The sequence below is a fragment of the Macaca fascicularis genome, chromosome 5 (genome assembly GCF_037993035.2).
Source record: "Macaca fascicularis isolate 582-1 chromosome 5, T2T-MFA8v1.1".
In the NCBI taxonomy this organism is placed as follows: Eukaryota; Metazoa; Chordata; class Mammalia; order Primates; family Cercopithecidae; genus Macaca; species Macaca fascicularis.
The window spans coordinates 1269516-1285079 of NC_088379.1; positions in this window are offsets into that span (position 1 = coordinate 1269516).

A 15564-nucleotide genomic window follows, 5' to 3' on the forward strand; every position below is an offset into this window, starting at 1 on the left:
TCCAGTTCCTCCCGTCCTCGATGCTGCACGGCCTGGCCTCCAGCGAGGGGCAGATAGGACGTGGGAGAAAGGATGAGAAGGGGCTCCGGGGGCTGCGGGGGCGGCGGGGGCTGCCGCTTTCCCAACTTGCCCTGCCCAGCGACCTTCCCCGGGCCTGGATCGTCCTCCTCCCCTGGCCGCGCTGCCGCACCCCTTTCTTTGTCTGTCTGTCCTGTCCCTCCCCTCCCGTCCCCGTTCGCTCCCCTCCCCCTCCTCCCCTCCCCTCCCACACTCCTCCCCCCTCTCCTCTCTCCTCTCCCTCCCCGTTTCTCTCCCGTTCCACCAAGCGCCTTCCTAGTGCCTACCTAGGTGCCACTGAGGCGAGTTCTGTGCCCCAAGCCGGGAAAGCCCAGGGCGTGGGGGCGGAGGGGCTCTTGTTTTCGCCTTCTCGAAATTAAAGCAAGCGTGCTACACCTTCCCGCGCAGGGTGTGACCTGGAGAGCCCTGTGCGTGGCCTGACTTCAGTCTACATGCTGGAGGTGGCTGGGGAAGCTCCTGGATCCTGGTGCAGGCATCCCTGGCCTTTGGGGCCCCGGCTTTAAGTCTCTTTCCTGGCATGGCCTAAAGCTGCACAGAGCAGCCTAGCTGTCTACACTGTGGCCAGAGGGCATTTGCAAGCCATCCCTCCTGGAGGGACGTCAGAGTGGGCTGAGGGTCTGGGGTGGAACGCACAGGGAGTCAGGAAGAAGCCACACAAAGGGGGCCCCCTCCCCAGGGCCCCGCACAGGGCTGGGGCTGCAGGAGGGCAGTGTGTGCGGTGCAGAGCCCTCCCAGGGGCTCTAGGCTTCCCTGCTTTGGGACGAAGCTAACAGATGCTGAAGTTGATCCTCCTCCATGTCAGGAAAATATTTATAGGTCCCCAGTCATGGGATCTGGAAACTAGAGCGGAGGAAGGAGCCTGGGGATGGTCTTGCTCAATCCTTCCTCTGCTCATCGGAATCACCCGGAGGGCTTTTAATCTTAGACAAAACACTCTGATGTTTGGAACGCTGTTAATGTTTCACATATTCAAAAAGAGAGAAAAAATAAATAGAAGCAACTAGGACAGAATGCAAACAGAAACAAATGATCTAACCTGTATTTTAAGTGAAAACCACAGATAAGCCACTCAATGCAGTATTTAGACTCCAGGCCCCCAGGACAAAGACAAATTCCACCTCCTTGCTTCTCAAATGTTTTGATCTGAGGATTCCTTCACACTCTTAAAAGTCACTGAGGGCCAAGTGCAGTGGCTCATGCCTGTAATCCCAGCACTTTGGGAGGCCCAGGCGGGAGGATCACTTGAGCCCAGAATTCGATACTGGCCTGGGCAACATAGGGAGACCTCATCTCTACAAAAAATACAAAAATTAGCTGGGTGTGGTGGAGTGTGCCTGTGGTCCCAGCTACTCAGGAGGCTGAGGTGGGAGGATCACCTGAGCCAGGGGAGGTCAAGCCTCCATGAACTGTGCCACTGCCCTCCAGCCTGGGCGACAGAGTGAGACTCATGCCTTTAATCCCCAACACTTTGGGATCTGCCAAGGCAGGCGGATCACTTGAGGTCAGGAGCTCGAGACCAGCCTGGCCAACATGGTGAAGCCCCATCTGTACTAAAAATACAAAAATTAGTTGGGTGTGGTGGTGCACGCCAGTAATCCTGGCTACTCGGGACGCTGAGGCAGGAGAATTTCTTGAACCTAGGAGGCAGGGGTTGTAGTGAGCCAAGATCGCGCCACTGCAGTCCAGCCTGGGCAATAGAGCAAGACTCTGTCTCAAAAAGAAACAAAAAAACAAAAAACTCATTGAGGACACTGAAGAACTTTTGTTTGTGTGGGTTATACCTGTGGATACTTATCATTTCTAAATCATAACAGAAATGTTCAGAATACTTGTCAATTCACTTAAAAATAAGAAAATATTGCTATTACACATGAACATAAATAGCATAATGTTTCATGAAAAGCAATCATACTTTTAAAAATGAAAAACCTGACTGAGAAAAGGCATGGTTCTACGTTTGTGCAAATCTTTGTACTGTCTGGCTTAGTGGAGGCTGGATTCCCATATCCGCTCCAGCACTTCGTCTGCTGAGATGTGCTGTTAGTTGAAGTCTATGAAGAGAATCTAGCCTTGGCTGCATATGTTACCAGCCTTGTCAGATGCCTGCTCTGGCCTGCAGCCCTCCAAAGCCACCGTGTGCCCATCAGAGCATGGGGCGAAAGGTGCCCTCATGCAAAGGGCTTCGATTTCAGCCACCGCCTGGAAGGATCTCAGGCCCTCCACGGGTCCCTGGTAACCGCTGCTCAGGGGCTGGACTCGAATCCACAGGCCTTTTCCCCAGAGCGGCGTGGGGCGGTGGTACTGCAGCTACTCTGCATCCCTGGACTAATCCCTCGCTTTCTGAGCAGCTTCCTCAGCGGAAAGGAGCTCAGGCTCCTTGGCGAAGCCGCTGGCTCTGGGTCTGAGGAGAGGAAGGAGGTGCCAGGCCTGGGGCATGTTCTTGTGTGGGAAGCCAGGGTGCCACTCCAGAGACTCACTGAGGCACAGTCCCCGTCTCAGTCCAGCTGTGGCCATGGCAGCAGCTTCCAGGCTCACCCAGTCTCACAGGAGGCCTAGGAGGCTGCGGAACAGCCCAGGGGCAGCAGGAGCTGTTCTCCCAGCCCAGCCCTCATGGCGTCTCAGTGAGCTCTGCGACCTGGGGTCTCCACTTGGTGGTGGGCCCAGGCCGGGGGGGTCTCCAGCTAAGATGTAGGGTGGTGGTGGGCTCAGGCCTGGGGGCTTTGGCTAGGAGGAAGGGTGGTGGTGGGCCCTGGCCTGGAGGTCTACAGCTAGAATGTGGGGTGGTGTGGGCCCAGGCCTGGGTGGGGTGGTCTCTAGCTAGGATGTGGGTGGTGGTAGGCCCAGCCCTGAGTGGGGGTTCTCCAGTTAAGATGTGGGGTGGAGGTAGGCCCAGGCCTTGGGGGCTTCAGCTAGGATGTAGGGCAGTGGTGGGCCAAGGCCTTGCGGAGGCTCCAGCTAGGATGTGGGGTGGTGGTGGACTGAGGCTTTGGGGGTGCTCCAGGCAGGCCACAGCTGATTTGTCTGGGAAGAGACGGGGCTGGCTTGGAGGGCTGGAGTAGACGGCAGCCAGGAGGAACTTGCTTTGGCAGTGGGAGGCCCCTCTAAAAGCACGCCTGCGAAGGCCCTGGGGCACCATGGGACATGGTACTGTTCTTTACTGTGCTCAGAGAGGGGGACATGGGAGAACTGGGGTCAGGTGGGCTTAATTTTCCGGATCCTGTGGCCCCTTGGGTTGGATCGGCTGGGGTCTCAGGCAGAGCTGTTTCTGCACTGAGGCAAGGACCACAGGCCAGTGACGGAGTGAGCTTGTGTGACTGCATGCTCTCAGTCTTGCTGGAAATCCCTCTGACTCTCAAAACCTCTTCTGTGAACCAGAAGTCTCTATCCTGCCTTCTGCTGAGGGTCACAGGATGAGTATCCATAGGTGTAACTCACACACCAGGACTTTGCAAGGCGTCCCCCAACCCACACAGAAGAGTTCCTCTGTGCTGGCAGGCATGAGCAGCCCCCCACATACACACACAGTACATTCATTCATTCACACAGTACATTCATTCATTCATTCACAGTACATTCATTCATTCATTCACACAGTTCATTCATTCATTCATTAACCACATGGTGAGTATTCCTTGCATCTCAGAGATGGGGACAAAGAAGTGACCCCACTAGACCCAAGGTTGCAGGGGGCTGGGGTGGAGTGGATACATTTTGTAGACCAGATTCTTTTATTCAGTAAAGTATTTAGCAAATGGGTTGACAGCAATGCCAGGGTCCTCTGAGGACAGGGCCTTCCTGGAGGTCACTTGAGCCACTTGCCCCAAGGTGGTTTTCAGGGTAGTGTCGCTCAAGGCTGTGGCTGGAGCCAGTGGCTGCTGCCTGTCTGCAGCTCGGCAGAGCACCCTCTCTGTCCGCATCCAGCTCCACCTGGCTGTCCTGCCACTGCCCCAGCAGCAACCCCCTTGTCCTTGACGCCCCCCTTGGTGCCTGCTGTGGTTGGGTAAGTGTAGACTGCAGTGTGAGTAATCGGCGGCCCACACTCCCAGGGCGTTGGCAATGTTTAAAAGTTGTCTGTTAACCAAAATGTGTTGCTAAGGTTGGACTTTTGGACAACCGCAGGTGCTGTGAAGCTCCCTTCCCAGTCGGGCATGGGGGGGTGGAGTCTATGCTGCTTAAATTGGATCTGAGCAGACGGGTGTGGGGTTTCCGTGGGTTTGTTTGTGAGCCGCGTGGAGCAGACGGCACACAGGAATGCCTGGCGAGCCTCCCCTAACTGCCAGCCCTGCTGCGTTTCACCGCAGGCTGTGGCCCTGCCCCAGGCCCCAGAACCCAAGATCCCTGCAGGGGTGCTGGAGGCCCAGCTGAGAAGGGAGAGGCCTTCTTTACCTTTCTGCAAGTGTTCTGGCCTGGGGGCCCTTGGGGTCTGGCATGTCAACGACTCTTTCAGGGCTTGCCCACGGCCCCTCCCTGGGGCGTGGCACAGGCACCCAGGCCTGGCCCAGCAGCATGGAGCTCCCAGCCACATACGCTGACACCACACCAGCTGACTCAGACCCGAACTCCCCACCCACGGGAGGGGCCATCTCCTCCAGAGCACCCAGACTCCAGGATCAGTTTCTGGCTCCCTCAAGGGACCCTGCTGTGCGTTTGAAAACCCTGCTGGAAAGTCCTGTGCTTGCAGGCCACACAGGCACACAGACACTTGCTTGTCTGTTCACTCACGGCCATGTACCGAGGGCCTCACTCTGGCCAGGCACCACGGGCTCTGCACACACCGAGGGCCTCCTTCCAGCCAGGCACCATGGGCTCTGCACACACCGAGGGCCTCCTTCCAGCCAGGCACCACGGGCTCTGCACACACCGAGGGCCTCGTTCCAGCCAGGCACCACGGGCTCTGCACACATTGAGGGCCTCGTTCCAGCCAGGCACCACGGGCTCTGCACACACCGAGGGCCTCGTTCCAGCCAGGCACCACGGGCTCTGCACACACTTGCTCTCTAAAGGCTGCTTCAGACTCAGGGATGAGGCCACATGGTCCAGTGTCTCTTCCTGCCCCACTCTCATCTCTCCCTCCTCTTCAGCACCCGCTGACCTCCTCCCTGGCCGAGACACCCTGGCTGCTCACACCCCAGGGCCTTTGCACCTACAGCTCTCCCTACCTAAAAGATTGTTCCTGTGCTGCTTTCTTCCTGCCATATAGGCCTCAGGGAGAACAGCTGCAGGCCCCACCCCCCACCCCCAGAGGAGTGCCTGGTCACATCCTGTCACGCTAGGGTTTATTTTCAATCAGAGCTCCTACAGAGAACTAAGCCTACCGTAACCAGTGTGAGCAGACAGGGATTTACTATGGGGGCTAAGTGGCTTATAGAATTGTGAGGAGGGTTGAAGAGAGACTGTGGACTGAGTGCCCAAGGGTGACCTCCCACACTGCACAGCAGGACGGGGCTGTGGAGTGGGCATCTGGTGCCCCCCTGCGCAGGAACCCGCCACCCTACAGCAGATGGCCACACGCTCCTGCATCCCTCTTGCCCACATGCCTCCATTCTGCATACAGCTTTCTCTGAGCACTTCCGATTGATTGGCAGAGCCTGAATCAGGTTGGGGAATCCAGGGTCTTGGATTCAGCTTTGCAGCCTCTGCAGTCCAGGAGGACACCCAGAAGGAGGATGGGAATGGTGCCAGTGAGCTGAGCTGCAGCCCACACAGTGCTCATCCCCCTGCTCTTCTCTGACTTATTTAACTGACGTTTAGTGGGGACCTTGCCCAGCTGCTTCACCTCTGGAAGCGCTACTGCAGCCACCATGCCAGGCTCATGGGAGGGCCAGCAAACACAGCACTCACTCTTATCAGGTTTCACAGTGGCTCCTCCAGTCCCACCTTGCAAAGGAGGCCAGGTCATTGCTGGTGGCCACAGATCTGGGAGGAGAATCTGCTACTACTATCCGGTTCTAAATACTGTTTTTTCTCCTCTGTGCAGCAGTCTACCTCCCTCGAATATGAGCCTATCCATTTTCAGTGGCACTTGCCATAGTACCTTTTTCTATCCACATTAAGATGTCAAGACTGTGGCAAAAAGGGCAGCATAAGGACCTCTGAGAACTCTCATCTTCCTCCAATCTGTGAGAAAACTGGCAAAAATGTCAGAATACATTTTAAGTACTCTGGAAATTAACCAAAGGCGTGCAGCAATCTATGTAGGGTTATTTTATTTTATCGATAAAATAGGCTGAATCTTGATAAGAATAGCATGCATTCCTACCCACCCCCTCCAGCTCTGTAGTAGCCTTAAAAATTAACAACCCACATTTGTGATAAAAACTAACAGCCTGGCAGCCACTGGCTGCCAGGATGGAGCTGGAGCTCTTTCAAAGCCTCATTTCCAGAAAGTCATTATTATTTGACCTATCTGGTGGTTCCCTAGGAGATACCACTTGTGAAGCTGTCTGTTTCTGACTTGATTCAGAGCTTACCCAGCATGAAAAGACTTTTCTCCCAGGGCTACTGTTGAAAACAATTATAGGCAATTAATCAGTTGATGAACTTTGCAGTTGCCCAAGGTGGTGGCTAACAGTTGGGCAAGTAATACACAAACAAACAACAAAAAAAGGAAAATCTGGGAAGTAAGATGTCTATGGGGAGCTTTGAAAAAATCCAACATATTTCTGGGAATCTAGAAGGCCACACATATTCCCAAGTCTGAGCTCTGGAAATACCTCAGAAGGCACTGAGCTCATACTTCTGACTGACCTTGAGGCTCTATGCAAGCAGGAAGTGAGGGCTAGTGCAGAGTTGTTAACTGCCCAACTGAGTGTTGAAAGCATTCTCTAACGCATAGAACCTCAAAACAAAAACTGGGAGATGACTGGTTCTGGGCCTTGAAGGAAATCTGTCTGGCCATTAATTGACTTCTAAGCTAACTGAGGAGAGACTTAGTGGCCATACATGGTAGATAATACAGATTTTGCACAATTAATTCAGAAAAGTTAATAATAAACTACAACAAACCCTGGGGGATGGAGAGATATCTGATTTCTGGAGTTGCCACATTATACTATTTAGAATGTTCATTTTTCTTTCCTTTTTTTTTTTTTTTTGAGACAGAGTCTTGCTCTGTCCCCCAGGCTAGAGTGCAGTGGTGCGATGTCAGCTAATCGCAAGCTCCACCTCCTGGGTTTACAACATTCTCCTGCCTCAGCCTCCTGAGTAGCTGGGACACAGGCACCTGCCACCACACCCAGCTAATTTTTTGTATTTTTAGTAGATATGGGGTTTCACCATGTTAGCCAGGATGGTCTCGATCTCCTGACCTCATGATCCGCCTGCCTCAGCCTACCAAAGTCTGGGATTACAGGCTTGAGCCACCATGCCTGGCCTAGAATGTTCATTTTTCAATAAAAAAATTGTGAGGCGTGGGAAAGCACAAGAAAGTATGACCTACACATGGGGAAGAAAGCAATCAATAGACACTGTCGTTGAGGAAGGCAAGATGCTGGATGTACCAGACAAATACTTTAAATTTATGGTCTTAAATATGTTCCAAGAACAAACGAAAACTTTTCTAAATAATTTAAAGTATAAGAGTGATGTTTCACCACATACAGAATATCAGTAAAGGACAGAAATTATAGAGAACCAAGTAGAAATTCTGGAGTTGAAAAGTACAATAACTGAATTTAAACTCTCACTAGAGGATTTCAACAGAAGATTTGAGCAGGTAGTGTAAAATGTAAATAAAAAAGTTAATAGGTAAATTGAAAGTATCCCACCTGAGAAAAAAAGAATGAAGAAAACTGACCAGCGACTCAGAGACCTGTGTGATATCATCAAACATACAAACAAATGTAAATGCATAATTAAAGCCCCAGAAAGAGAGGAGGGAGATAAAGGGGCAGAAAATTATTTGAAGAAATAATGACTGAAACTTCCCAAAGATAAAGAAAAACATTAATCTACACATCCAAGAAGCTCAACCAATTCCAAGTAGGGAACATGCAAAGAGATAGCCACACTGAGACACATCATTATCAAATCTTCAAAGCCAAGGACAAAGAGAGAATCATGAAGGCAGCAGGAGAGAAGCAACTCATCTCATACAGGGGATCCTTAGTTAGGTTAACACCTGACTTTTTACTAGAAAACATGGAGGCCAGTAGGCAGTTGGATGACATATTAAACATGCTGGAAAAAAAATACTGTCAACCAAGAAGTTTATATCTGAAAAAATTAAGGTGAAATTAAGACATTCTCAGGTAATCAAAACCAGAATTTATCATTAGGAAATCTGTCCTACAAGAAATGCTAATGTGAGTACCTTAGAGTGAAATGAAAGAACACAAGACAGTAACTCAAAACCACATAAAGAAACAAAGAGCACTGGTAAAGGCAGTGACATGGTGACATAGAAAAGACATTCTAGGAAGATTCTGGGAAGATGGTGGAGCAATAAGCCCCAGAAATATGTTTCCCTGCCCAGACAACAGTTGCACTGGCACAATCTGTCTGATGCAACAGTTTTGGAGCTCTGGAGTCTACTGAAGGATTGCAGCTTCCAGGAGTAGGTTTGGATGGCAAAATGCTATATAAAGAAATAAAGATCTCAATAAAAGTAGATATGTGAGCAATGATAAAAGTTAGTATTATAGTAACATTGACTTGTAACCCCACTTTTTTGTCTTCTAAATGATTTAAGAGAATGCATTTTTTAAAAGCATGAGTCAAGAAGCTAGTGTTCCTGTCACTTTGGTTTGTAACTCCATGTTTTGTTTTGTTCATACTTTGAGTCTAATATATTTTTTAAAATTATTAATTTGTGTTTTGAGGCACACAGTGAATTAAGATGTAATTTTGTGACATCAGCAACTGAAAGAAGTGGAATAGAGCTGTAAAGGAGCAGAATTTATTGAAATTAAGTGGGTATAAATTTAAATTAGAGTTATAACATTAGAATGTTAAATGTAATCCCCATGGTAACCACAAAGGAAATAGCTATATGATGTACACAAAGGGAAATGAGAAAGGAATTTAAATATTTCACTTAAAAAATAAACAACATAAAAACACATAGTAATGCAAAAAATGGAGGACAAAAAAGCTATAAGGCAAATAGAAAACAAGCAGCAAAATGACAGATGTAAATCCCTCATTATCAGTGATTATTTATCTATTTTGTTAGTTATTTTGAGACAGGTTCTCACTCTGTTGCCCAGACTAGAGTGCAGTGGCATGATCATGGCTCACTGCAGCCTCAACCTGTCGGGCTCAGGTGATTCTCCCACCTCAACCTCCCAAGTAGCTGAGACTACAGGTGCATACCACCACATCCAGCTAATTTTTTATATTTTTTGTAGAGACTGGGTTTCACCATGTTGCCCAGGCTGGTTTCAAACTCCTGAGCTTGAGTGATTCACCCACCTTAGCCTCCCAAAGTGCTGGGGTTGCAGGCATGAGCCATTGCAACTGGCCAGTAATTACTTTAAATGAAAATGAATTAAACTCTCTACTCAAAAGACAGAGATTGGCAGAATAAATAAAAACACATAATTCAACTCTATGCTGTCTACAGAAATCTTGATTTAAATTCAAAGACACAAATATACTGAAAGTGAAAGGGTGAAAAAAGGGATTCCAAGCAAACCAAAACCAAAAGAGAGCAGCAGAAAAATCCACTCTAAAATTCACATGCTCTGAAGGGACCCCAGGTAGCCAAAATAATCTTTAAAAGAAGAACAAAGCTGGGGTACTTACACTTCCTGATTTCAAAATCTGCTACAAGGCTATAGTAATCAAAATCTAATAATCTAGTAAATTTACTACAAGGCTCCAGTAATCAAGAATAGAATAAGCTGGCCAGGCACGGTGGCTCACGCCTGTAATCCCAGCACTTTGGGAGGCCGAGGCGGGCAGATCACAAAGTCAGGAGTTTGCGACCAGTCTGGCCAACATAGTGAAACCCCGTCTCCACTAAAAAAAAAAATACAAAAAATTAGCCAGGTGTGGTAGTGTGCACCTGTAATCCCAGCTACTCAGGAGGCTGAGGCAGGAGAATCACTTGAACCTGGGAAGTGGAGGTTGCAGTGAGCTGAGATCTTGCCACTGCACTCCAGCCTGGATGACAATGCAAGGCTCCATCTCAAAAAAAAAAAAAATATATATATATATATTTTTATATATATATTTTTATAAATATATAAATATAAAAATATATTTTATATATATATATAAAATAAACTATGCTCTATCTTTATGCCAGAAATAAACTCTCACATATATGGCCAGACAATTTTTGACAAAAGTGCCAAGACCATTCAATGGGATAAATAATAGTCTTATAGTCTCTTTTCTTTCTTTTTTTCTTTTTGGCATAATCTCACTCTGTTGCTCAGGCTGGAGTTCAATGGCACTGCATTGAACTCACATTGGCTCACTGCAGCCTCCGTCTCCTGAGTTCAAGCGATTCTCCTCCCTCAGCCACCCCTGAGTTAGGATTACAGACGTGCACCACTACCCCTGGCTAATTTTTTTTGTATTTTTAGTACAGACTGAGTTTTGCCATGTTGGCCAGGCTGGTCTTGAACTCCTGACCTCAAGTGATCTGCCCACCTGGGCCTCCCAAAGTGCTGGGATTACAGGCGTAATCCACCATGCCCAGCCAGAATAGTCTTTTTGACAAATGGTGTTGGGAAAACTGGACATCCACATGCAAAAGAATGAAGTTGGTCAAGCCTGTAATCCCAGCACTTTGGGAGGCCGAGACGAGCGGATCACCTGACGTCAGGAGTTTGATACCAGCCTGGCCAACATGGTGAAACCCTGTCTCTACTAAAAATACAAAAATTAGCCAGGCGTGGTGGCACACACCTGTAATCCCAGATACTTGGCAGGCTGAGGCAGGAGAATCTCTTGAACCTGGGAGGCAGACGTTGCAGTGAGCCGAGATCACGTCACTGCACTCCAGCCTCGGCAACAGAGCGAGACTCCATCTCAAAAAAAAAAAAAGAATGAAGTTAGACCTTTTGCCTTACACCATATGTAAAAATTAACTCAAAACTGATCAAAGACCTAAATATAATGCCCTGAACTATAAACTTCCTAAAAGAAAACATAAGACAAAGCTGTACAACTTCAGATTTTACAATGATTTCTTGGGTATGACACCAAAAGCACAGGCAACAAAAGAAGAAAATAAAGTGGATGTCATGAAAATTACAGTATTTGTGTATCAAAAGGCAACATCAACAGAATAAAGAGGCAACTCAAAAGATGGGAGAAAATCTTTTTTTTTTTTTTTTTTGAGATGGAGTCTCCCTCTGTCACCCAGGCTGGAGTGCAGTGATGCAATCTTGGTTCACTGCAACCTCCGCCTCCTGGGTTCAAGCGATTCTCCTGTCTCAGCCTCCTGAGTAGCTGGGGTTACAGGTGCATGCCGCCATGCCCGGCTAATTTTTTGTATTTTAGTAGAGACAGGGTTTCACCGTGTTACCCAGGCTGGTCTCAAACTCCTGAGCTCAGGTGATCCACCCACCTCAGCCTCCCAAAGTGCTGGGATTACAGGTGTGAGCCACTGCACTCAGCTGATGGGAGAAAATATTTACAAACCATTTATCTGATAAGGCATTAATATCCAGAATATATTGAAAACTCCTAAAGCTCTAAGACAAAAAACTCAATTTAAAAATGGGCAGAGGATATGAATAGACATCTCTCCAAAGATGATCTACAATTGGTCAATAAGCAAAGGAAGAGATTCCCAACATCATTTATTATTGAGGAAATGCAAATTAAAACTATAATAGGACATCACCTCACACCCATTAAGATGACTAGTATCAAAAAAATCCAAAATAACAAGTATTGGCAAGGATGTGGAGAATCTGGAACCATTGTAAACTATTGATGGGAATATAAAATGGCACAGTGTCAATGAAAAACATGATGAGAGTTCCTCAAAAAATTAGAAATAGAATGTATGATTCCACATTGCACTTGTGGGTATATACCCAAAATAATGGAAATCAAGGTCTTGAAAATATATTTGTATACTCAAGTTCATAGCAGCGTTATTCACAACAGCTAAAATGCAAAGTTAATTCAAGTACCTACCAGTGAACAAATGGATAAGCAGAATATTGTTTAGCCTTAGAAGGAAAGGAAATTTCGCCTTACAAAGAAAGGACATATGCTAAAATATGGATGACCCTTGAGGACATTATGCTAAGTAAAATAAGCTAGTCACAAAACACAAAGATTGTGTGATTCCACTTAGATGAGGTACTTAGAATAGTCACATTCAGAGAGACAGACAGTAGATTGGTGGTTGCCAGGAGCTGGGGGGAGCAGAAATGGGGAGTTGTTGTTTAATGAGTGCACAGTTTCAGTTTCACAAGATGAAGTGTTATGGAGACGGGTGGGGTGAAGTTTATACATGATGAATGTATTTAATGCCACTCAACTGTACACTTTCAAATGGCTAAGATGGTAAATTTTGTGTTATGTGTATTTTTTTTTTGAGGCAGAGTCTTGCTCTGTCATTTCTTTTACTATCTTTTGAGGTGTCTTTTTAGCGGATGTCCTAGGGATTACAATTAATATCTTAATTTATAACAACTGATCTCAGATTAATTATAATTTAATGTCAATGTCATACAAAAACTTTGCTCATATACAGCTCTGTTCCCTCCTCCTCCTTTGTGCTATCATTGTCATATAATTTAAATGTCTATACATCATTTGCCTACCAGCACAGATGTCTAATTATCACTCTCTGCAGTTGTCTTTTAAGTCAGGTAGGAGAAAAAAGAGCTACACGCACAAACTTTAGTTTTTACACTGTCCTTTAAAAATATTTTCCCCAATTTTTTATTGTAATAAAATACACATAACAGGCTGGACACAGCGACACACGCCTGTAATCCCAGCACTTTGGGAGGCCAAGGCTAGTGGATCACCTGAGGTCAGGAGTTTGAGACCAGCCTGGCCAACACAATGAAATCCCGTCTCTACTAAAAAATAAAAAATAATTTTAAAAAAAGCCGGGCATTGTGGCCGGTGCCTGTAATCCCAGCTACTCAGGAGGCTGAGGCAGGAGAATTGCTTGAACCTGGGAGGAGGAGGTTGCAGTGAGCCAAGATCATGCCACTATACTCCAGCCTCGGCAACAAAGTGAGACTCCGTCTCAAAAAAAAAGAAAGAAAGAAATGACAAATACATTGGAAATACGTTGAAATGAGACACTAGGAAATATCTATTTAACATCAAAGAAAGCCATATAGACACATAGGAACAAAAAAGACCTAAGACATGGAAAACAAATAGCAAATGGTATGCCTAAATTCTCCCTTATCAAGTTAGTATGTAGTGTCAACTAAATGTCAATTCAACACTCCAGTTAAAAAGCAGCAGATAGGCCGGGCGCGGTGGCTCAAGCCTGTAATCCCAGCACTTTGGGAGGCCGAGATGGGCGGATCACGAGGTCAGGAGATCGAGACCATCCTGGCTAACACGGTGAAACCCCATCTCTACTAAGAAATACAAAAAATAGCCGGGCGAGGTGGCAGCGCCTGTAGTCCCAGCTACTCGGGAGGCTGAGGCCGGAGAATGGCGTGAACCCGGGAGGCGGAGCTTGCAGTGAGCTGAGATCCGGCCACTGCACTCCAGCCTGGGCTACAGAGCGAGACTCCGTCTCAAAAAAAAAAAAAAAAAAAGCAGCAGATAGAAGGGCTGACTTTTAAAAAACATGATTCCATGCACATTCAAAGACACTCGGAAATAAAAGAGCAAAGATAGAATAGTAGGCAGAAGAGAGCTGGAGTGACTGTGACAATATGAAAGAAAATAGACCTTCAGACAAAAGTTGTTACAACAGACAAGGATATTTTATAGTGATAAAAGGGTACATCCATCAAGAAAATATCACCGTTATCAATGTATGTGCACCTGACACAGAGCCCCAAGATACATGAAGCCAAAGCTGAAATGATGAAGGGCAAAATGGACAATTCAACAATAACAGCTGGAGACTTCCACGTTTCAATAGCCCATTTCCAATCATGGATAAAGCAACAGAACACAAAATCAAAAGTCACTAGAAGACGTCAACACGCTCTAACCCACCTAGACCTGGCAGACGTCTGTAGAACACTCTACCAACAACCGCAAACTGCCCATTATTCTCAAGTGCACATGGAATGTCTGAAAGAATAAACCCGATGTTGTCATAAAATAAATCTCAATAAATTTAAAATGATTGAAATCATGCAAAGTATGTTCTCTTACCACAATTGAATGAAATTAGAAATCAATAACAGAAAGAAATTTGGGTAATTCAAAAATATGTTAAAATAAAACACTGAACTCCTTAGTATCCACTAGGGCAAATAAGAACTCACAAGAAAATTTAGAAGATAGTTTGAGATAAATGGAAATGAAAACACCATACACTAAAACTTACAGATGAAGCTAAACAGTGTTTACAGGGAAATGTACAGCCATGGATACTTATACTAAATAAAAGGAGATTTCAAATCAATAACCCAACCTTCCACCTAAAGAAACTAGAAAAAGACAGCACACTAAGTCAAAGCAAGCAGAAGGAAATAATAAATAGTAGAGCAGAGATAAATTACAGTAGAAAAATAATTTAAAAGATCAATTAAAACAGGCCGGGTATGGTGGCTCACACCTGTAATCCCAGGACTTTGGGAGGCTGAGGCAGGCAGATCGCTTGAGCTCAGGAGTTCAAGACCACCAGAGGCAAATGGTAAAACCCCATCACTACAAAAATAAAAAATAGCTGGGTGTGGTGGCACGCACCTGTGATCCCAGCTACCCGGGAGGCTTGAGCCCAGGAAGTCAAGGCTGCAGTGAGCCAAGATCATGCCACCACTGCACTCCAGCCCAGGCGACACAGTGAGACCCTGTCTCAAAAAAAAAAAAAAAAAAAAAAAAAAAAAAAAAAAAAAAAAAAAGAAAAGAAAAAAGAAAGAAAGAAAGAAAAAACAAAAGTTGGTTTTTGGAAGGTCGGGTGTGGTGGCTCACGCCTATAATCTTAGCACTTTGGGAGGCCGAGGTGGGCGGATCACAAGGTCAGGAGACTGAGACCATCCTGGCTAACATGGTACAACCCCGTCTCTACTAAAAAATACAAAAAATTAGCCAGGCGTGGTGGTGGGCTCCTGTAGTCCCAGCTACTCGGGAGGTTGAGGCAGGAGAATGGTGTGAACCTGGGAGGTGGAGCTTGCAGTGAGCTGAGATTGTGCCACTGCGCTCCAGCCTGGACAACAGAGCGAGACATCACCTCAAAAAAAAAAAAAAAAAAAAAGTTGGTTTTTAAAAACACATCAAGAAAATTGAATAGCCAGACTAAGAAAAAAGAGAAGACTCAAATTTACTAAAATCAGGAATGAAATAGAAGACATTACTAATGACATTACAAAAATGAAAAGATTTATGAGGGACTCTTATGAACAATGTGCCAACCAATTAAATAAT